The sequence below is a fragment of the Staurois parvus genome, unplaced genomic scaffold (assembly GCF_062004578.1).
Source record: "Staurois parvus isolate SC_StPar_1 unplaced genomic scaffold, SC_StPar_1.0 ptg000090l, whole genome shotgun sequence".
NCBI classification, from domain to species: domain Eukaryota; kingdom Metazoa; phylum Chordata; class Amphibia; order Anura; family Ranidae; genus Staurois; species Staurois parvus.
In genome coordinates this window covers 27,242,327-27,265,307 of record NW_028317886.1, presented here as the reverse complement: position 1 = coordinate 27,265,307, position 22,981 = coordinate 27,242,327, and positions in this window count along the sequence as shown.

Here is a 22,981-nt window from a genome sequence, read left to right as displayed (position 1 = left end):
TGGCAACAAAATATGTGTCTATAAATACTTAGGTCCCCCAACTTGAGCTGGTCTTTAGAAGGTGGTCTTCATCTCACTGTTGCAGATTTCATTGATTTTATATTAAAAACTATGAAATAAGATTCTGATACAACCACTTGGGCAAATTACAGATTAATTACGTTGCTTAATCTTGATATAAAACATCTAGCCAGGATTCTTACGATTGAACCTATTATCAGCTCCTTGATTGAAAAAGATCAGGTGGGCTTTATACCACATTGTCAAGCAGCTGATAATGTGATCCTCGTTTTTGGCTTGTAAAGCCCAACGCTGCCACATTCCTAAGTATTTGTTTTTGTTCCATATATATGTAAACCTTTTGATACGGTATCCTGGTCTTATTTGCATTATATACTGGATATATGGGCATTTGGCCCCAACCTTCTATACTGGGTCTCTTCACTCTATTCTCTGGCTTATATCAAAAACACAGGCTCTCAACGTCACTCTATCTTACCAGGTTTTATTTCAATGGCTGGATACTTTTCCATCCAAATGGGCCCCTCATAGCATAACTTATCTAGGTATCAAACTAACCCCTCACCCATCTGCATTATACCAAGCCAGCTACCCTTCAATGCTTACTCAACTAACAATGCTTCTTTGACGTTGTGCCCCCTTACATACAGGGGTTAGACAAAAAATGGAAACAACAAAAAATGGAAACACTACATGATTTACAGGTGTGAAAGTGACCACATGTTTCTTGTGAAGACTGAGATTGAGCTCTGCAGTCACTTTTGCATCAGTTGTTTTCTTATTCTGGGTCATAATCTCCTTTTGTCTCTTTTGGTTAGGTGACCATATCGACCACAATTATGCTTATCAGACAGCGTTTTCCCAGAAACCTTATATGCCATAATAGCCTTTGATAATGTACCTCAAGACACGGCAAATAAATTGGCAACTTCAGTCACAGAGTCACCAGCTAAGCGGGCACCAACAATTTGCCCTTTTTGAAACTCAGTAAGCTCTGGGATGACTCTGTATTACTAGCAGCACACAGTGAATGGCAAAAGTAATGCTTCCCCCTTGTTATCTAGGTGTCTCATCACACAGCGAAAGCAAAAGAATGTTACATCACTTCAGTTTTCAATGCAAAACATGTTCTCACTTTCACAACTGCTAATCATGTAGTGTTTCCATTTTTTTGTCTAACCCCTCTATGTCCTCGCTGAGCCTCATAAAGGCAGTTTCTCTTGCTTCCTAAATTATCATATCTCTTTAGGGTTCTCCCGATTGTGGCTCCTCCCCATTATTTTTGCATACTCCAGTGCAGAGTCAATGCCTATATATGGGGATCTAACAATGCTCGTCTAACCAGGGCAGTTTTAATGCGCTCACAGCTTAGGCTTACCAAACTTGACAAAATACTATTAGGCAGCCCAACTTGTACAAATCACACAACACTGAGGCTGCACTGATGGGCACTGGTGAGGCTGCATTGATGGGCAGCACTGATAAGCTGCACTGATGGACAAAGATAAGCTGCACTGATGGGGCTGCACTGATAATCAGGGCACTGATGATCAGTACCCTATCAGTGTAAACAATGTACTGACAGCCTTGCCAGTTATTGGCTCTCTTCTACTCACACAGACACAATGTGTGAGGAAAGGACTGTCAATAACTGTCAAGTCTGTTTACATGTGATCAGCTGTAATTGGATACAGCTGATCACATGTTAAAGGGCCACTGTGATTGGCCCTTTACTACAATCTGTGTTCAGCTGTGTCCAAAGGACACAGCTATCACAGAGCATGTGCAATGAGTGACCCATGGATGTCCTCCCAGAACTTGAGGACCACGCTGTAGCCATCTTTTGGCTATAGTGCAGTCGAAAAAGAGTTAAAATCTCTGTCAGTTTATTTTTGGCAGCTTGTGCCCCTTTGGGGGATATTTGCCTTTCCTACTTCTTTCCAGAGATGCAACAGGAAGTGAAAGGAAAGATCAACAAAGTGGGGAGAATTTCACTCCCAACAGATGTCTTCATTGGAAGATTTCCACTCTATTTCTGTTCTAGTGACAAGTGAAAGCGTTTGGACTTCCCATCACTTTCTGTCTCTGTGACAATGGTCAATAGGACATTTAGAGAGGGTAAATCTATCCAATGGGGAACACAGACAGCAATTAAAAAAACTGATAGCGGTTTGAATCCTTTTTCACTGTATCCAAAATTAAAAAAGAGTTTCTCCTACACTCACACTTTAATAGAAGATCCTTTTGAAGCCAATATGTAATACAGAGAATATAACCTTACATTACACAAGTTCATGAATGAATTTTGTCTTTAATGAATTTCTTATTTAATGGTGGTAGTAGGGACAGAGATAAAATATTGCTTAGAAAACCATGTATTACATCACACATTATTTTATGCACATGAAGAAGAGGTGTGTAGGCCATTGTTGGGAAGTGTGATTTCCTGTGTAATGCCCACATTACTTCAGAAATGAAGAAAGCCTTTGGTTTAGATTAGTTATTAAATCAGCTCAATGCAATTTTCATTTAACTTCTTTCATTTTGGCAAATATTCTATCCTTTGAGACTCTAAGACTTATCGCAACGGAGGCTAATCTGAACTCTGAGTTCTGCCCCCTGTGTCTACAGCAGAGAGAGCAATGATGTGTTAATACATCATATTATGAGTTTATTGAATAAATGATGTTTGGAAGACAGGAACAGCAGAAATGATTCAATGGGAGACTTTCTAATCATGCACAGCGTGACAGCATTAAAAATGTTTTGATCTACCCCCAAGATAAATCCAGCTTTTTCATTCAGGTGTAGTAAAAGGAAACAAGGACATGGATACATCATATGTAACACTGAGCTTTACTGATGTAAATAATCAAAAACCAATACACAGTGCAGAAACTAATAATATTAACATACACAAGTTTCACCAAGCAAAGAAAATCATTATTCTAGAGGATGCTGTCATATTTTAAACCGCCTAGACATAATTAGATTTTGCATGGTAACTGTCTGCTGAAATGGTGTGAACGGATAAAAAAAAAAGCTCCATTAAAAATGTATCCATTTAAAGGTTTTAGGTTTAATCAAGAGAAATCCTCCTGCACAGGAGACACATTGCAAACTAATCTGTAAAGGAGCAGTCATGGGAGCCAGGAGCGTGGCCTGAGTTCACCCAAATTCACCTCCTACACAGCTAAAAGCTGTGACAATAAACAGCGCAGGATAATGACAGGTGCACATTGTCAAGGATGCATTAAGTTGTATTACAAAGCAGCCTTAAATCAAAAGAGAAATACAGTATTTATTTATTTGAAACTTCTTATTTTTTTTTATCAAAAGAATGCAGTAGGCATACTTGTCACCTAGAACTAAGATTTTTTTTTTTTTATCACCCAAGATATACAGTCATGGCCGAAATTGTTGGCACCCTTGATATTTCTCCAGGAAATCATGTATTTCTCACGAAACGTATTGCATTAACACATGTTTTGCTATACACATGTTTATTCCCTTTGTGTGTATTGGGACAAAACAAAAAAAGGGAGGAAAGAAAGCAAATTCGACATAATGTCACACAAACCTCCAAAAATGGGCTGGACAAAAGTATTGGCACCCTTTCACAACTGCGGATAAATAAGAATGTTACAAGCATGTGATGCTCCTGTAAACTCACCTGGGGCAAGTAACAGGTGTGGGCAATATAGAAATCACACCTGAAAGCAGATAAAAAGGAGAGACGTTCACTTAACCTTTGCATTGTGTGTCTGTCTGTGCCACACTAAGCATGGACAACAGAAAGAGGAGACGAGAACTGTCTGAGGACCTGAGAACCAAAATTGTGGCAAAATATCAACAATCTCAAGGTTACAAGTCCATCTCCAGAGAACTAGATTTGCCTTTGTCCACAGTGCGCAACATTATCAAGAAGTTTGCAACCCATGGCACTGTAGCTAATCTCCCTGGTCGTGGACGGATGAGGAAAATTGATGAAAGATTGCAACGCAGAATAGTCCGGATGGTGGATAAGCAGCCCCAAACATGTTCCAAAGACATTCAAGCTGTCCTGCAGGCTCAGGGAGCATCAGTGTCAGCGCGAACTATCCGTCGACATTTAAATGAAATGAAACGCTATGGCAGGAGACCCAGGAGGACCCCACTGCTGACACAGAGACATAAAAAAGCAAGACTACAGTTTGCCAAAATGTACTTGAGTAAGCCAAAAGCCTTCTGGGAAAACGTCTTGTGGACAGATGAGACCAAGATAGAGCTTTTCGGTAAAGCACATCATTCTACTGTTTACCGAAAACGGAATGAGGCCTACAAAGAACAAAACACAGTACCTACGGTAAAATATGGTGGAGGTTCAATGATGTTTTGGGGTTGTTTTGCTGCCTCTGGCACTGGGTGCCTTGACTGTGTGCAAGGCATCATGAAATCTGAGGATTACCAAAGGATTTTGGGTCGCACTGTAGGGCCCAGTGTCAGAAAGCTGGGTTTGCGTCCAAGATCCTGGGTCTTCCAGCAGGACAATGACCCCAAACATACGTCAAAAAGCACTCAGAAATGGATGGCAAAGAAGCGCTGGAGAGTTCTGAAGTGGCCAGCAATGAGCCCAGATCTAAATCCCATTGAACACCTGTGGAGAGATCTTAAAATTGCTGTTGGGAAAAGGTGTCCTTCCAATAAGAGAGACCTGGAGCTGTTTGCAAAGGAAGAGTGGTCCAAAATTCCGGGTGAGAGGTGTCAGAAGCTTATTGATGGTTATAGGAAGCGACTGATTTCAGTTATGTTTTCCAAAGGGTGTGCAACCAAATATTAAGTTAAGGGTGCCAATACTTTTGTCCAGCCCATTTTTGGGGTTTTGTGTGACATTATGTCATATTTGCTTTTCTGCCTCTGTTTTATATTTGTTCCAATACATACAAAGGGAATAAACATGTGTATAGCAAAACATGTGTTAATGCAATACCTTTTTTGTGTGAAATACTTGATTTTCAGGAAAAATATCAAGGGTGCCAACAATTTCGGCCATGACTGTATGTGACAGATGATTCCACCCATTTAATCAAGCATTAAAATAAGCTACACAGCACTTATTTCTGACAGCTACAACATGTGAAATCATTTAAAACCTTGTTCAAAAATGCATAAAAAGAATGTAGTTCCTATTGCCATATATTGGCCACTATTTCTAAATTTTGCTGTCTAAAATATCACCCACAATTTTAAAAGCTTGCAGGCTAAGGTACAATTGTAGATGCAAACCCAATCACTAAAACCCTTATACACACTATATGTTTTTCTTCCCTTAACCCAGTGGGCTCAACCAAAAAAAAAAAACTGACAGATCGCTGTACTAACACAAGCAATATTAGTGTAGCAATCTCCTCCGCTGTGCTATTGTGTTCTTACAGGGAGACCACCCAACCCCCCCCCCCCCACACACACACACACAGAACACACTGGTCAGCGCTAGCAATTGGCTGCGAGAGCTAATCGGATGCAGGTCAGATGCTGGGTAACCAGCACACTTGTTTGACAGAAGCTGGTGGTGAATTTGGCTTCTGTCGGACTGACAGATGTACATATGGCCCAAAAGTCATCCGCTTGCTACTGTACTGGCTAATTTGGCCAATATTTGGTCCGTGTGTACCCGACATCACATTTCACCCTATCAAATGTGCTTAGTTGATGAAAGCAACTGTGCGAATGCTCATTGTACAGGCATGTTCAACCATTGTCACAATCAAGAAACACACCTTGAGCTATGGCATGCAGCCACCACTGGAGCGCATATAGACAGAAAGTGACTGTAAAGAAGCTGGAGGAGATCATAAATCCTGATATTCAAAAAGTATTAAAAAGAAGTGAAGACAAGTTCTTAAAGAAAAAAATGGCAATGTTTATGATACATAGAGGTTGATTTACTAAAACGGGAGAGTGCAAAATATGGTAGCCAATTGGGTTCTAACTTAAAGCGATTCTAAAGGTTCATTTTTTTTTTGTAAAATGACAAACATGTCTGTACTTACCTGCTGTGTGCAGTGGTTTTGCACAGAACAGCCTGAATCCTCCTCTTCTCTCTCGCAGGCTCTCCTGGCTCCTCCTACCTGCTATGGGGGCACCCATTGCTCTGTGTGTGCATTCACACATGAAGCCGCGGCTTGGCCCTGCCCCTCTCTCTCCTCATTGGCTGACTGGCAGTGACTGACAGCAGCAGGAGGCAATGGCTCTCGCTTGCTGTCTCAGCCAATGAGGAGGCAGAGACCCGGGACAACCAAGGATGTCATTTACATTGCTGGATCGCGATGAGGCTCAGGTAAGTATTGGGGGGGCTGCTGCACACAGAAGGTTTTGTACCTTCAGGCATAGAATGCTTGGAGGTAAAAAAAACCTTCAGCCTTCAACCTACAACCATTTTATTCTTGTTCAATTAAGCTTTTTAAAAAAAAAAAAAACTTGAAGGTTCCTATGAAGAGCTGCCCCAGATTTTGCAGTCTTCAGTTTTAGTAAATCAACCCCATAGTTCTTTAGTAAACTGTCTTCCACACTGGGTTTACATCTACTTTAACTTTTGTTGGCACCTCTGCACAGTATGGCCCAACTGAGGAAATGTATTTTCCATCATATACACAAATGCACATTTTTGTATTTTAAGCCCATAAACTGAGTAGGATAAGATGTAACAGCATGGAGTATAGAGAATTGTTCAGAAGTATTCACATAACTGTATCACTGATCACCTTTTCACTCTTCAGTCCTTTGTAGTGTGTACTGCCTTTAGCAAGAACCTTTGTCTTGGCAGGATGTTGCAGTTCTTTACGTGCAGCTTCATAGTATGCAATATAAACAGAACTTCTTTAGTTCTGTAGGACAAAAAAATCCACACTTTGTTGTATCCAAGAAGTCAAAACACCCTGCCAAGCTGACCCCTGCCCCTATATACACTGTGGAAGGGTAAAATACAGAAGAGTATGGGTACTAAATACTGACAAAATTTTCATTTAAATTTAAATTGCAAGATACTACAAATAGTAAACAGTAATGACCCTGCAACTCTCTCTGTCACAGTATTATACTGTTTCTAAAAGAAAACAATTAAAGTGGACTTAGTTTTAAACTAAACTGTAAATGTTCCACCTAAGGGTGGCCAAACACTATACAATCTGATTGTATCTGTAAAGTTTCCTTTAGCGTTATCAAAACTATAAATAAAATATGAGGACAATCCTAAACAATGCATTTAATATACAGTATATCAAATCAGGAAGGATCTTGCATTATTGTTGATAATAGATTTAAAGGAAATTGTACAATCAGATTGTACAATTTATGTTCAGCCTTAGAGCCAACACCAAGGAATGCGTGCTCTTACCTTTATTTCTGAGAAAAGTCCTTCTGTGCCCCTCTCTGATTATTTTCAGTTTATTACTGGATGCTGGACTTTTTGACTGACTTCATGGCTAAGTTTCACCAGCCGCCACCCCTTATCCAGTGAGATCACCTTTGCTTGTCATTGAGAGAGTCTTAGGGCCTATTTACAACTAAGCGGTTTTCCCTAATGCGTTTCTTTTGAAATCAGTGAAACCATATGGCAACGCATATCAATGCATATTGATGAGCCTGAACATGCTGTTATTAATATGCATTACAATGCACGTAATATTAAATATAAAAGCACTTTAAAACTCACATTAATACTCATTTTGTGACGTGTAGACGTGTAATGACACATTGACATGCTCCATGCCACGCATTGAGATACACCTTAATCCATGCAATCTTTTAGCCCTGTTGAAACTAATTCAGAGAAGGACACAGAAGCTTGTATTGCTAATGTATTAGCAGGAATATTGTGACACTTGTTTTTGGCAGCACTTTTACTTTAAAGGGCTATGAAACTCTAACAATTACCTTCTCTTTTTTTATCCCTTTTTTATTCTGTAAATATACCATTGGAATAATGTGGCAAACAGTAACCAGTACAAACAATGTATGGCAGGGAATTCTATAGGTCAGTCAATTTTTAATTTTCTTAAGGGTCCAAGTTTCTCAGCAATACTCTGTCACCTGACTGTAGGTCATGAACCTGAGCTCTCAGATGGTATTTTCTATACTGAGAGTCCATACCTCGGAGGTGGATTGAACCTTTCTTCAGTTTCTTTTCAAGTCAGTCAACTTGGCCTTTATGGCATACAGTTGATATCCCATTGAAAGAGGCAAGAGAGGTCAGATCCACTGGTAGCCAAGCTTCTCTTTTGAACATATGTACAGTTGTGTCCAAAATTATTCAACCCCCAATGCTGTAAAGGGGTTTAGGGACTATAGTGTACATTTGGAATTGTATTCAGAATCAAATCCTACAAGGACGTTGTAACTACCCAAATGCAACTAAAATGACATCAATTGTTTATGTAATACAGTAGTAAATGGTTCTTATGTGGTTTCTTCATTGCCACAATTATTCAACCCCTTAAAGACTACCACTCTGAAGAACAGAGGTTCATACAGGTGCTTTCCATCAGGTATTGAAAACACCTGTGGATGTCACCGAGCAGCAATCAAGCATAATAAGCACCAATTAGGCAGCTTTAAAATGACTGTGATACTCAGCTCCTTCTAGACATTTACTGGTGTGGTTACAAACATGGTGAAGGCAAGAGAATGGTCCAGGAAGACAAGAGAAGAGGTGATTTCTCTTCACAGGAAGGGCAATGGCTATAAGAAGATTGCAAAGATGTTAAACATACCAAGAGACACCTTAGGAAGCATCATTCGCAAATTCAAGGCAAAGGGCACTGTTGAAACGCTACCTGGTCGTGGCAGAAAGAAGATGCTGACTTCGACTGCTGTGCGCTACCTGAAGCGTAGAGTGGAGAGAAGTCCCCGTGTGACTGCTGAGGAACTGAGAAAAGATTTGTCAGATGTGGGTACAGAAGTTTCAGCCCAGACAATAAGACGCACACTGCGTAATGAAGGCCTCCGTGCCAGAACTCCCAGGCGTACCCCCTTGCTGTCTCCAAAGAATAAGAAGAGTCGACTGCAGTATGCCAAAAGCCATGTGGACAAACCACAAAAGTTGTGGGATAGTGTTCTGTGGACTGATGAAACAAAATTAGAACTGTTTGGGCCCATGGATCAACGCTATGTTTGGAGGAGGAAGAACAAGGCCTATGATGAAAAGAACACCTTGCCTACTGTGAAGCATGGTGGAGGGTCAATCATGCTTTGGGGCTGTTTTGCTTCTGCAGGTACAGGGAAGCTTCAGCGTGTGCAAGGTACCATGAATTCTCTTCAGTACCAGGAGATATTGGATGGAAACGTGATGCAGTCCGTCACACACCTGAGGCTTGGGAGACGTTGGACCTTTCAACAGGACAATGATCCCAAGCATACCTCCAAGTCCACTAGAGCATGGTTGCAGAGGAAAGGCTGGAACATTTTGGAGTGGCCATCGCAGTCACCAGACTTAAATCCGATTGAGAACCTCTGGTGGGACTTAAAGAAAGCAGTTGCAGTGCGCAAGCCTAAGAATGTGACTGAACTGGAGGCCTTTGCCCATGAAGAATGGGCGAAGATACCCGTAGATCGCTGCAAGACACTTGTGTCAAGCTATGCTTCACGTTTAAAAGCTGTTATAACTGTAAAAGGATGCTGTACTAAGTACTAAGATTGAATGTCACTTGGGGGTTGAATAAAACTGATAATGCTGTGAGCACAGAAAAGACATTTGTGGTTATTTCATTATAACTGTTATGTTATATTTGTCTGACCTACAAGTGCCTCTTTAATGTAAATGTAAGCAAGATGACTGAATGATCAAAAGCAATGTCAAACTGGCCAAAACACTCAATTTCAGTGGGGGTTGAATAATTTTGGACACAACTGTATGTAAGGTGCATTCTCTGCTGATCATGCTTTATGCTGTTGTAGGCATGGACCACTGGTGGTAGGTATCTACTCCAGTGTTGTTTCTTTTCAGATGAAAGTGACCCAGCATGTTAGGGTATGAAAGTGACCAGGCATCTTAATGCCTGGTGAACTTCCTCTGCCAGATTCCAGGAGTGGCTGGGTTTTGGGCATTGAGGTCAGTAATGTCAAGTCTTAACACAGTTAACACTCAACTTCAGCTGAGGATCTTGTATTTTTCAAGGCTTATTCCCATGTCGAAGGCAGGCATTCCAAGTCAGGTTATGAGGTCACCCTTTGTCGACTGGTTAAAGCCAGCTGCATTTATGAGAATTTGCCACATGCACTACCAATTTCCGGATCTCTGTGAAGCCTTGCTGGAAGCTGATTTGTGACTGGGCCATCTGTGTTATCGCTTGCTCCAGGACCTCAAAAGCAAGATGTGTCTCACTCTTTTATTGTTTTACACAATGTTTTTAACCAGTCTTCCCACATCAGTGAAGAAGGGGGTGAGGCGGTATCCTGAGGGTGTTTGTGCAACTGTACTTGGATGTTGCCTGGATGGAACTCCCAGAGCTGGTTGCGGATGATATCAATTAAATTAACTGGACTTCAGTGTGGTAGGTTTATGGGTTAATTATTTGCTCCTCACTATCACCAGTGTTTTGATTTATGGAAAATGTGGCACTATGTTTCAAATTCACAGACAATCACAAAAGCAGTAAAATGTACAGGAAATCATACAACTGCATCATGATATCTGTCAGGGAAATACTTGCTCTTGGCTTCAGAAAGAACAAGGCTAAAATCAAGAAAGAAAAGTTCAGCAGCAATGACTGCAGCAAAATGTCTACAAATCAGGTGAAAATCTTCAATCTGCTGACCTCCTTCTCCAGTTTCATGCTTTGAATGAAAAACAGCCATGGTATATAAGGTAGACTGTCAACACTTCTACTTAAAGAATAAGTTCACCTTTTCAAAAAAAATATTAAAGTGGAACTGCACTGCATCTGAGTACCAAAAACCTAAAATGCTATATAATTCATTATTTTTAATCAAAACAAACTCCCCAATCCACCCTTGCTTTATTTTGCTGAGATCATTTTGAAAAACACCCCCTAGCATTTCTGGCAGTGGCCATCTTTAGTGAGGGCAGGTAATTCAGGTAGCAGTTACTTCCTGGAATTCAGCTGCCCTTAGCTCAAGCATTGGCTGAGCTGAGAACCCACCCCTCCTGAAGACTCCTGGGATGTATGATATAATTTGCCTAGGAATGGAAACCAGGAATTAAATGAAGGAATACAAAAAAAGGTTAAAACAAGTAAATATGAGATACTTTCCTATCTATTTACTTATGATAGCAGCATAAGATTTAGAAATATTCCGTGTTGATTGAGAGAGTGAAGTTCCGCTTTTAGTGCACATCTCTTTTGCAGGTAAAAAAAAAATGTGCATGTATTATTTTATTTATTGGGAGCCTGTAAAGCATTGCACCATCGATCAGCAGAATTCACATGCTATGCCAGGCTTTTGCACACTCCGTGTAAGCTGCCTGCTCATACCTCGTATGGGCAGTCAGTTACAAACTGACATGAAGCCTCAATTGGTTACCACAGCGCTCAAAAGCATTGTGGTAGTTCATTGAGAACTACAACCCAACAGCCACAGTTTCAGTTGCAGTTTCCCATTTAGAGAATACTGTGAAAGAGTGATGCGGCCAGGAGGTTGCATCTTTTTGAATTTTAGCAGCGGACAAGGGGAGAAGATCCCTTGTCTGGTGTCACAGCAGATTGGGGTGGGGGTGGGGGAAGAGAGGTGCAGGGGAAGCTACATCACTGACATGTTACATGTTACACCCTGAATAGGTGAATTTATAAATTAACACCACACTCTGCAAAGCCTGGTGGCATAATAATATACTGTATATGAACTGTCAGTGCACTTGGATTAGAAAAGGAATGTGGATCAGATGTTGTATCCATACAGCAAGCAAAAAATGTTGCCTTCTGTCAGTACAGATCTTAAAGCAGTGCTCTGACTATGGGCAGTCAAACACTTACATTTTCTTAAAAAACAATAAACGTTTTATAGGAGATGCCTATAGTAGAACTTACTTGTTCTTAGTATTCTTTTCACAAGTTTCTTCTCGGTTTTTGTCCTTGCTCCACCAACTGCGCTCAGGCCACACTGCAGTCTGAGACTGCTGCTGGCCACTGCCATCTTGGTTGTGAAGACTGCAGCCCCAGCAAATTCAGAGCTCCTTTCCCAGAAGCTACATAAAAGCTACTAAAAGGCTATGTAGGGAGGTGAGGAGAGGGGTGGAGGACATAGAGCAGCAAAGTCAGTAATTAGACAATCCCACAACAAGAGAGGACATAGATGTGCGAAGAAGGAGGCTGTACTAGAGGACTGACTCTACTGGAGTAGGTACATTTTCTACCAAAGTTCAAAAGAACATTACAAGTGAATGAAAATATTTTATGGAAAGAATAAACACAGCAAGTAAGAATTTAAAGTACATTTTGTACTTTTTTTCTGCAAATTAGGTGGCAGGGTCTCTTTAAGATGCATACAGAGAGCACAGCCTACCTGTTCAGGACATCACTACAGAGAAGGAAGCCACCCCAGTCCCTTTTGGTAGCAATCTGGAGGTCTAAGAAACCCTTCTTGTCACATGAAAAAGCCTAATGTAAATGTAGCACCATCCTGGATAGGTTAGGTAAATTAGGCTCATTAGCTCTCCCGTAATCAGTGGAGCTGCTTGTGATTGCTGTGGTCTGCTATGAGTTTATGGTTCTGACTGCTCCCCCCTGCCTTCTGGATAGTTCTGGAAGGTAGTGGGCTGGATGAAGCAAATCAGCCAGTGAATATTTGTGTTGTTTTAGCCAATCCCTGGGGTGGAGGGTGCCCAGATGGTAGACACGGAGCCGGAACCTGCCCTGTTCTTCTCCAGGAGGAGAGGCTCCCAGCCAGAAGAGCTGCTACCCTTCCAGGCATTTCAATTGAAGCTTTGTCAAGGTCCCAGCTGTGAATAGCTGGGGGGTGCTATTCTGCTGCAAATCCTTTGGGAGGTGGTTTTCATTGAGGATCCGGTCTGGAGGTTTCACTGTGGGAACTGCCTAAGTCTGAAGGGACATAATCAAGTCCCAGGGACACTGTGAGTACAGACCTGAGAGAAGGATCCTAACGATTGTTTCTGTTATTAACTCCTGGTGCAGTAAGTTTAACCACTTGCCCTCCAGAGGATTTACCCTCCTTCCTGACCAGGCCATTTTTTGTGATATGGCGCTGTGTTACTTTGACTGACAATTACACGGTCATGCAACGCTGTACATAAATGAAATTTATGTTCTTTATTCCCACAAATAGAGCTTTCATTTAGTGGTATTTGATCACCTCTGCGTTTTTTATTTCTTGTACTATAAACAAAAAAAAGGCTGACAATTTTGTCAAAAATTTAGGCCAAAATGTATTCTGCTACATGTGTTTGCTAAAAATAAAATAAAATAGTAATACTAGTAATGGTGGTGATCAGCGACTTATAGTGGGACTGCAGCTGCCAACTGACTAACTGCCACTGACATCCCCAATGAGACTAATACAGTGATCAGTGCTAATAAAACGCACTGACACTTACTAATTAAACTGGGCAGGAAGGGGTTAACATCTGGAGCGATCAAATGGTTAACTGTGTGCTGTGTGTGTTTTACTATGGAGATATGCTGCTTTGTATTTCTCTGCTGTGCAGAGAAATACAAAGCAGCATGTCCTTGCTGGCAGAAGAGAGACCTGTGTTGTTTACACACAGGTCTCTCCCCTTTCAGATTCCCCCGAAGATCGCCGAGTGAAGCCAGGGAATCTCCCTGACATCCCTAGCTGCCAATGGCGGTGCAGGTAGGGTGTCGTGCATGCCCCCTACCCAGACATGCAAATCACATATATATACGTGATTTTGCACAGCCCTGCCACCCTGTAGCAGTACTTCTACTGAGGGGCGGAAGGCAAGCAGTTAAAGGATAACTAAACCCAAGAACCAAAATGTACTATGTTGACACTTACCAGTGCTTAGATGTTGTGGCTGCATTAATTTTCTTTTTTTTTCAGGCTAAGAACATTTTTCGCAAGTACAGAAAATATTTTTTGATCTTGCCAGAAGTGTGGTATCCTTGTCACTTCCTATTAGATAAATTGGAATAAAAAACAATAGCATCTTTCTTGTATAAACTACTAATCATATCACCACACCAATCTAATGAAGATTTACAAAAGGCAGTTGTGGGGTTTATTTATGAAAGCTGGAGAGTGCAAAATCAGATTCACTTCTGCATAGAAACCAATCAGCATCTAACCTCAGCTTGTTCAATTAATCTTTTTCAAATAATGCTGGAGGCTGATTGCTTTCTACTCAGAAGTGATCTTGATTTTGCACTCTTCAGCTTGGTATATAACCCCCCATGTTTGAAGTCCAGTCTGACCATGGTTCCCATCATTGATACAGTACAATAAGTGAGTGTAGCCACCCAGGGACAGGAAGTGTGTTATTTGCAGGATTACTGGGTTAAATTAAAGGTACAAATCCTGAAAGAAAACTAATGCAGGTACCTCATCTAAGGACTAGTTAGATACCATATTTTAAAATGTTGTTGTAGGGTATAAATGCACTTTAATGTAAACTGAGTGGATTTATGATTTAGCGTAGTTGCAGTGCTTGCTAGATTGCAATAGTAGCTAACTGATTCCTTTTACGTGTTGCCTGGTATTGCTCTTTAAATGTATCCATAATTGCTTGGCAGTAGAAGTAGTCATAAGAGTAGTAGTTCTAGCACAATAGGGTGTTCATGTCAAGAGGATGCAGTAAAAAATACATTTAAGGGTTAAAAAGAAAACTGTTCTTTATTATAATTCTACAGATTTATATATACATCTTTATCACCTTTTGTTCTTGTTAAAATTATACTAAAATGCATTACAGGAATTCTTGTGAAAGGCATTGAAGTAAAATGGCCATAAAACTAACACATATATTACAGCAAAAACAATAAAACTCATTTGTGTGAGTGCTTCCCTCTAGGGCTATATTTCAGTAAGCAATCTCTAGATTTAAAGAACTAGTGACAGCTCCGTCCTACTCAACTGAAGGCACCGACCATGGCAGCGGCAGTTTAAAATCTTACTGTAACTATAAAAATGGTAACTAGCAGTAATATTTTTTCTTCACATTTCACTGACCTTATTCCCTCTAACTCTCTATTATAAAAAATTGAATGTTAGTAAACAATAAACAATAAAATTGCTGCTTTGTACTTGGTAGACTGTGCCAGATCGACACTCAGGCATCATTTAAAACTTTTTACTTTCCAACCAATATGAATGCAGCATTTTTTGTATTGCGTTGCGTGTTATAGATCCTCCACAAGCGTATCTGGCTAATAATTTGCAGCAGGTGACACTGGATTTACTCAATGTATTGTCCTTAGTAATGAATGGACTTTATTGGGGGTCATTCACACAAGCTTCTAAAAAAACGCACTTAAAGCAACATTAAACCATAATTTTTTTTAACTAAAATAACAAACATGTTATACTTACCTTCTCTGCGCAATGGTGTTGCACAGAGCAGCCCAAAACCTCCTCTTCTGGGGTCCCCCACCAATGATTCAGGCTCCTCCTCTTTGGCAGGTGCCCCCATGGAGAGCCACGTTCCATGGGGGCACCCGTGTGGGCTTGCTCCCAAGCCTCTCTGTCTGCATCCATTGACAGAGAGCGGGCAGCTCATCCCCACCCCCTCTGGCTCGGCACAGCATTTTATTGGCAGCTATCAATCTGCCCAGGAAGGAAGAGCCCTTGCTCTCATACACATTGCTGGATCAGATAAGTATAAGGGGGGGCTGGGGGGGTTTCCTGCAGCAGAGAAGGTTTTTCACCTTAATGCATAGAATGCATTAGGGTCCTTTCACATGGGCATTTCATTTTTTTTGTTCAGTTCAGTCACGTTTTTTCAAAGAAAAACAGGTGAGTTTACATCCGTTTTTTAATCCTTTTTTTTCATCCGTTTACATCCATTTTTCATTCGTTTACATTGGTTTACATCCGTTTTTTATCTGTTTTCTGTTTTCACCCGTTTACATCCATTTTGGGCAGCACAGTGGCTAAGTGGTTAGCACTTCTGCCTGGCAGTACCAGTGTCATTGGTTCGAATCCCAACCATGCCTCCACCTGCCTGGAGTTTGCATGTTCTCCCTGTGCCTGCGTGGGTTTCCTATGGGTACCCTGGTTTCCTCCCACACTCCAAAGACATGCTGGTAGGTGAATTAAATCCTGTTTAAATTGGTCCTAGTATCTATGAATGAATGTGAGTTAGGGACCTTAGACTGTACACCCCTTGAGGGTTAGGTACTGATGTGAATGTACAATATATGTATGTAAAGTGCTGTGTAAATTGATGCCGCTATAAAAGCACCTGAAATAAATAAATAAATCCATTTTTCATCCGTTTATGTCCATGTTCATCTGTTTTCATCCGTTTACATCCTTTTCATCTGTTTTTTTGTCCGTTCCATTTTTTTCTGCGGAAGAAAAATAGGGTTTACTTCTGTTAAAAAAAAAAGGATGTTAACGGATGCGGACATTAACGGATGTAAAAACATGTTCACCTGTTTACATCCGCAAGTCCATAGAAATACATCCATAAACAGACAGATGAAAAATGGATATACGGAACGCCCGTGTGAAAGAGGGCTTAAGGTGAAAAACCTTAAGGCTGTAGAAACACTTTAAATACATAAAACATATAGTTTTCTGAGCATCTAAGCACAGCACTATAGGAACCAAAAGGGCTTTACACCCGGGTCACACTGGATGCGAATTGGCATGCGATTTGCAAATTGCATGCCAAGTCGCACCCTATTGTCTGCAATTACAGTGGTCATATTGGTGCGGTTCCTACTTGGTCGGAGCTGCACCGATTTCCAAAGTAGTACATGCACTACTTTTGGTGCAATTTTCATAGACATCTGTTTCAGATGTCTTGTAAATTGCACCTGAAATCGGCAGTTCACCTGACTTTGAAATCGTGTGACTTCACTGGAAGTCACACGATTTCAAAGTCGGGTTTGATGTGACCGGGGTGTTACACACAACAACTGTGTCTACAAATGTGCAGCATTTAGCAGCATACAAAAAAAGTAGGACTCATCTGCACCCGGGCAGTCCATTGCATCCATTAGGGATTGGAGGAGGTTGAAAGCAATAGAAGATACTTTTCTGATTAAGAATAACACTTTTATAGAATTTTTTATAAATCTGCGTTTATTGTCACTTTAGGGCCTCATTGTCAGCTTTGAGTGTACTGAGTTTTACATTAGGCAGTTACAAAGCTGCCCAGTTTAGTGCTTAAATGTAACTGTCATGAGAATGTATACTGTAGCAGTTGTCATTGCTGACCTCTTTGAAAATGTTGGTTCCCTGGCCGTCATGCTGATACTTTGGTTCAATGCTTCCTTAGTCTCTGGCCTAGAACAGATATAGATAAGACATTCTAACACTTTTCTGTCACTCATGTACAGCATGCTTGTCTTTTCCATGACTCCAACAAACTGAAGAAAGACATAGCCAGGCAAATATTTTTTTCGAAAAAGCAGCCAGCAGAGGCAACTCCCATACTTTTCCCGTGACAGAGTTACTGCAAAATAGCAGTTGAAGAGTGAAAGGTGTATGCATTGTGGGGCTATCACAGCACTGTCAGATGGTATGTTGTATGTTGTAATCCCCAACTTGTTAAAGCTGAACTACACTGTATCTGAGCACCACAAATCAAAAATGCTAAAGTGTTACTAAACCCAGGACCCTGCATTCACTATATCTGGTCTCCCACAGTACACACAATAAAGAAAATGCAATTATTTTAGTAAATATAAACTGCTAAATACCTTTTTGGATCAAGATTGGGCTCAGGTAACTATTTAGGGGCTGCGATAGAAGCTGTATGCAAAAGCTTTTTTACTTTACTGCAGTAAGGTAAAAAAAATCTTCTGCCCTTACAACCACTTTAAGTTCCTCTGTGCACTTATCTAATAAGTCAAAATGTTTTTTCTCTTACTTCAGAGTGAGCTGGTAGAATGAAAGAAGTTTGTATTTAAGGTGATACCAATTATTAACTAGAAAAGCTACAATTTCTGGGGAAATTGTGTGAAGTGTTCTTGCCTCCACCAGCAGTCTACAACTGGAGTGGGCAGAGTAACTGGGTGGAGTGGCTTGAGTAACTGTTGTGTGGTTGGAGTGGCTGGAGTAACTGTGAAAAGGTTGGACTGGGTAGAGTAACTTTATGGAGTGGGCAGAGTAACTGTGTGGAGTGTTTGGAGTGAGTAAAGATAGTAAACATTACACTAACTAATTGATTGATCAAATTTAAAAAGTGCACATGGCAAGCTTGATAGAGTGAGAAATGCATTTCACTTTTAATTATTATTAGTTTTAAAAATTATAAATCCTACAGCGAAGAGCTTTATATTGTGAGAATCACAAGACCCAGACCTATATTTTGATGCATAGTATGTCTCTGAAATATTAAAAATTAAGGCACAGTTTAGAAATTGCCCTTCAAATTTGAGGTGGCTAGAGTGCAGTTTCAATGAATGTCAATGGGCGGCGTGAGTTGCAAACAAATGGTCATATTGTGAAAACTGTCAGGACTATGGCTTAGCCGTGGACATTTTTAGTGGCAGCAGGGATAGATGAACGTTTGATATAAGATTTGTGTAGGTGGGCTTTAAAATGAGGGAGTAATGGCAGTTTAGAAAATCATGTCCTTATTTTTCAGCTCACACTCTAGTTTTGAACATTTCGCCATTCATTCCTATGGGACCAATTTCACCACAAAAACGCTGATAGTAATAGCACACCAATCGGGAACAATCCGCACGTTCCAGTATATTACTGTCTATGTAGTGTAAAAACTGTGGGAGGAGTTAGGGTGGTAAATTTGGCTATAATAATAAGAATATATATGTGAGATAACAGTAAGTGGTCTTGCCATGCAAGAACACTTAACTAAAATTTCAGCACATGTTTTCCAGGCACTCTGGTCTCATTTTCAGGAAATATCTGGTTTTTTATCTGAAATTTTAGTTTGAATCCAGCTGATGGGCCCTTAAGGAAAAAAAAAAAGACTCCAAGTAACTAAATCCTAAGTTTAATTCTTTTAAATATATACACCATCTATTAAATGCACATAAGTGTATAAACATATATAATGCATAACTTAATTCTTATCCAGTATAAATTATAATAAAGTGTCCATCAAACAAATGTGTGGCTTCCTGATGATGCGCAAATTGCATAAAGGCTTGAGTTGCTGACATCACGTCCGGTCCCCAGGTCCATGTTACATCCAGTCTATGAAACACATGCCGACTCAATATTTGCGAGCAGCAGAATGAGGATCCCCCTAGTGAGCTGTTTATGTTGGTGCTCCTCCTATCACCTCTATCATGTGAGTGAATAGATATTTTTTGCCTTTTGAATTCACTTATTTTAATAAACTACTACACTATGCCATTGGTTCTTTTTCCATTGTAAAACTAGGTGAATGAGAGTTTACCAACACTTATGTGTGGAGCATTGAAACATCTCATGAAGAAAAGATAATTGCACAAAACCAGAAATCCATCTATATTGCTGGTTGAGCTACTGCTAGTAGCCAAGTCATTTTGGTGAGTTGGCATTTCAGCTAAGCATGTGATGGAGAACTTATCATTTGTTTTGGGTCTTTTATTTGTGGAAAAGAAACAGTCACCTACATTGATTTGTTTTCATGAAAGTTTGGTGATAACGGACTTATTTTTACACATTTGTTTTGAAGGACACTTTATTATAATGTATACTGGATAAGAATTCATTGATTTATTATACAGTCAGGTCCATAAATATTGGGACATTGACACAATTCTAAATTTTTTGGCTCTATACACCACCACAATGGATTTGAAATGAAACGAACAAGATGTGCTTTAACTGCAGACTGTCAGCTTTAATTTGAGGGTATTTACATCCAAATCAGGTGAACGGTGTAGGAATTATAACAGTTTGCATATGTGCTTCCCACTTGTTAAGGGACCAAAAGTAATGGGACAATTGGCTTCTGAGCTGTTCCGTGGCCAGGTGTGTGTTATTCCCTCATTATCCCAATTACAATGAGCAGATAAAAGGTCCAGAGTTCATTTCAAGTGTGCTATTTGCATTTGGAATCTGTTGCTGTCAACTCTCAAGATGAGATCCAAAGAGCTGTCACTATCAGTGAAGCAAGCCATCATTAGGCTGAAAAAATAAAACTAACCCTTCAGAGAGATAGCAAAGACATTAGGCGTGGCCAAAACAACTGTTTGGAACATTCTTAAAAAGAAGGAACGCTCCGGTGAGCTCAGCAACACCAAAAGACCCGGAAGACCACAAAAAACAACTGTGGTGGATGACCGAAGAATTCTTTCCCTGGTGAAGATAACACCCTTCACAACAGTTGGCCAGATCAAGAACACTCTCCAGGAGGTAGGTGTATGTGTGTCAAAGTCAACAATCAAGAGAAGACTTCACCAGAGTGAATACAGAGGATTCGCCACAAGATGTAAACCATTGGTGAGCCTCAAAAACAGGAAGGCCAGATTACAGTTTGCCAAACGACATCTAAAAAATCCTTCACAGTTCTGGAACAACATCCTATGGAAAGATGAGACCAAGATCAACTTGTACCAGAGTGATGGGAAGAGAAGAGTATGGAGAAGGAAAGGAACTGCTCATGATCCTAAGCATACCACCTCATCAGTGAAGCATGGTGGTGGTAGTGTCATGGCGTGGGCATGTATGGCTGCCAATGGAACTGGTTCTCTTGTATTTATTGATGATGTGACTGCTGACAAAAGCAGCAGGATGAATTCTGAAGTGTTTCGGGCAATATTATCTTCTCATATTCAGCCAAATGCTTCAGAACTCATTGGACGCCGCTTCACAGTGCAGATGGACAATGACCCAAAACATACTGCAAAAGCAATCAAAGAGTTTTTTAAGGGAAAGAAGTGGAATGTTATGCAATGGCCAAGTCAATCACCTGACCTGAATCCGATTGAGCATGCATTTCACTTGCTGAAGACAAAACTGAAGGGAAAATGCCCCAAGAACAAGCAGGAACTGAAGACAGTTGCAGTAGAGGCCTGGCAGAGCATCACCAGGGATGAAACCCAGCGTCTGGTGATGTCTATGCATTCCAGACTTCAGGCTGTAATTGACTGCAAAGGATTTGCAACCAAGTATTAAAAAGTGAAAGTTTGATTTATGATTATTATTCTGTCCCATTACTTTTGGTCCCTTAACAAGTGGGAGGCACATATGCAAACTGTTGTAATTCCTACACCGTTCACCTGATTTGGATGTAAATACCCTCAAATTAAAGCTGACATTCTGCAGTTAAAGCACATCTTTTTATTTATGGACCTAACTGTATATGTTTATTATTATGTTCATTTAATAGCTGGTGTATATTTAAAGGGCCAGCACCTTCCTTTTTATGCGAATTGATATATGCAGACTAATATGTTTTACTATCTGCTTTGCTGGGTTTTTTTTGCCTTCCTCTGAATCAACTCTGATTATAGGATTATAACTTTTTTTTTTTTTTAATGGTTGAACTGGATGGACTTTTGTCTTTTTTCAGCCCGACTAACTATGTAACTATCTACCAGGGATTTTCCTTTACTTAGTAACCAACATACCTTTATGTCATTGATCATAAATGAAAACTATAAGTAAAATAAATAGTTGAATATGGTGAAAATACAGCGAGTGCTCAGGATAGAAATATCATAAGCTGCATATGCACCAATATAGGAACCCTAAACTTAGTGAACAATATCAAAATAAAGACGCGGTGCAGCGCTAAAAACAATATATAGAATAATATATAAAAAATATATCATCAAAATAAATCTATAATAATCAATAACACTTTTTTTGACAATAGACTGTTCACACGATCACATTTATGTTTGGCGCCTATAATAGCGCTATATCCACTTATATATATATTTATTAAGGTATAACCTGAATTATTGATTAAAATAAATAGTTGCTTGGCCACAAGATGAGCTGTCTGTTTGTCTCATTTAGGCAATATCTTGCTAATAAATGGCAGGCCATTGTTGTATAGTGTATCAGAAGGATTATGTATGTCTTCCTGTAATGTTATTTACCATATCTTTTCTTTTCTGAACCACTGAGACTGCACGGCAGCTCCTAGGCTGTCTCCGACTCATCATTTCTGCTGAATGTTTTTCTTCATTGTTAATTCTCTCTAGTCGCCTGGCTTCATTCCCAGCCTGTATCTTTTCACTGTTTAGCTCCCAGGCAGCTCACTCTAATATTCAAATAGTATTATGAAGTGTATTGTTGACTGATACTGCAGAACACATTGCCCAGACCAGTGGAAAATAGCACTGCAGTCTCTAAAGTAGTTCATGAATTATTAGTCGTGGGGAAAAAGCCATTCCAATGAAAGTGCTATCAAGCTTCTTTTATTAAGCATGCATGGATGTGCAAAATGCAGTAGTCAATAGCAACCAAATTAAATTTTTTTAATCACATCAGGTTGGTGAAAGGCACATTTTAATTGGTTGGCTAGGAGTTACAGTACTTTATGCATTACGTTTGCTTTATTAAATAAATGTAATACTACAAAAGTTAATTGTGAAGGTTTAAGGGTCATAGAAACTATTCTAGATCTGATTTATGTAGGCAAAATCATGTTTGACTATACCGGAGACACCATGTATGTAGAACGAAACATAAAGCTAGAATCAAAGGATAAGAAGATTATGGAATTTAATTTGTGAGACAGTACCTTTCAAATGCCACAGTATAATTGTGTGTTTATATTCCTGACAGTAATGACCTTATTTTTATTCACACATGTGGCGTTTGTCAGGACAAGGGTTCATTCTGATGAGGACTGAGCGTGACACATGCAGGGCCCCCATCCCATCACTTAACTGACACTTGCGTTGTTATA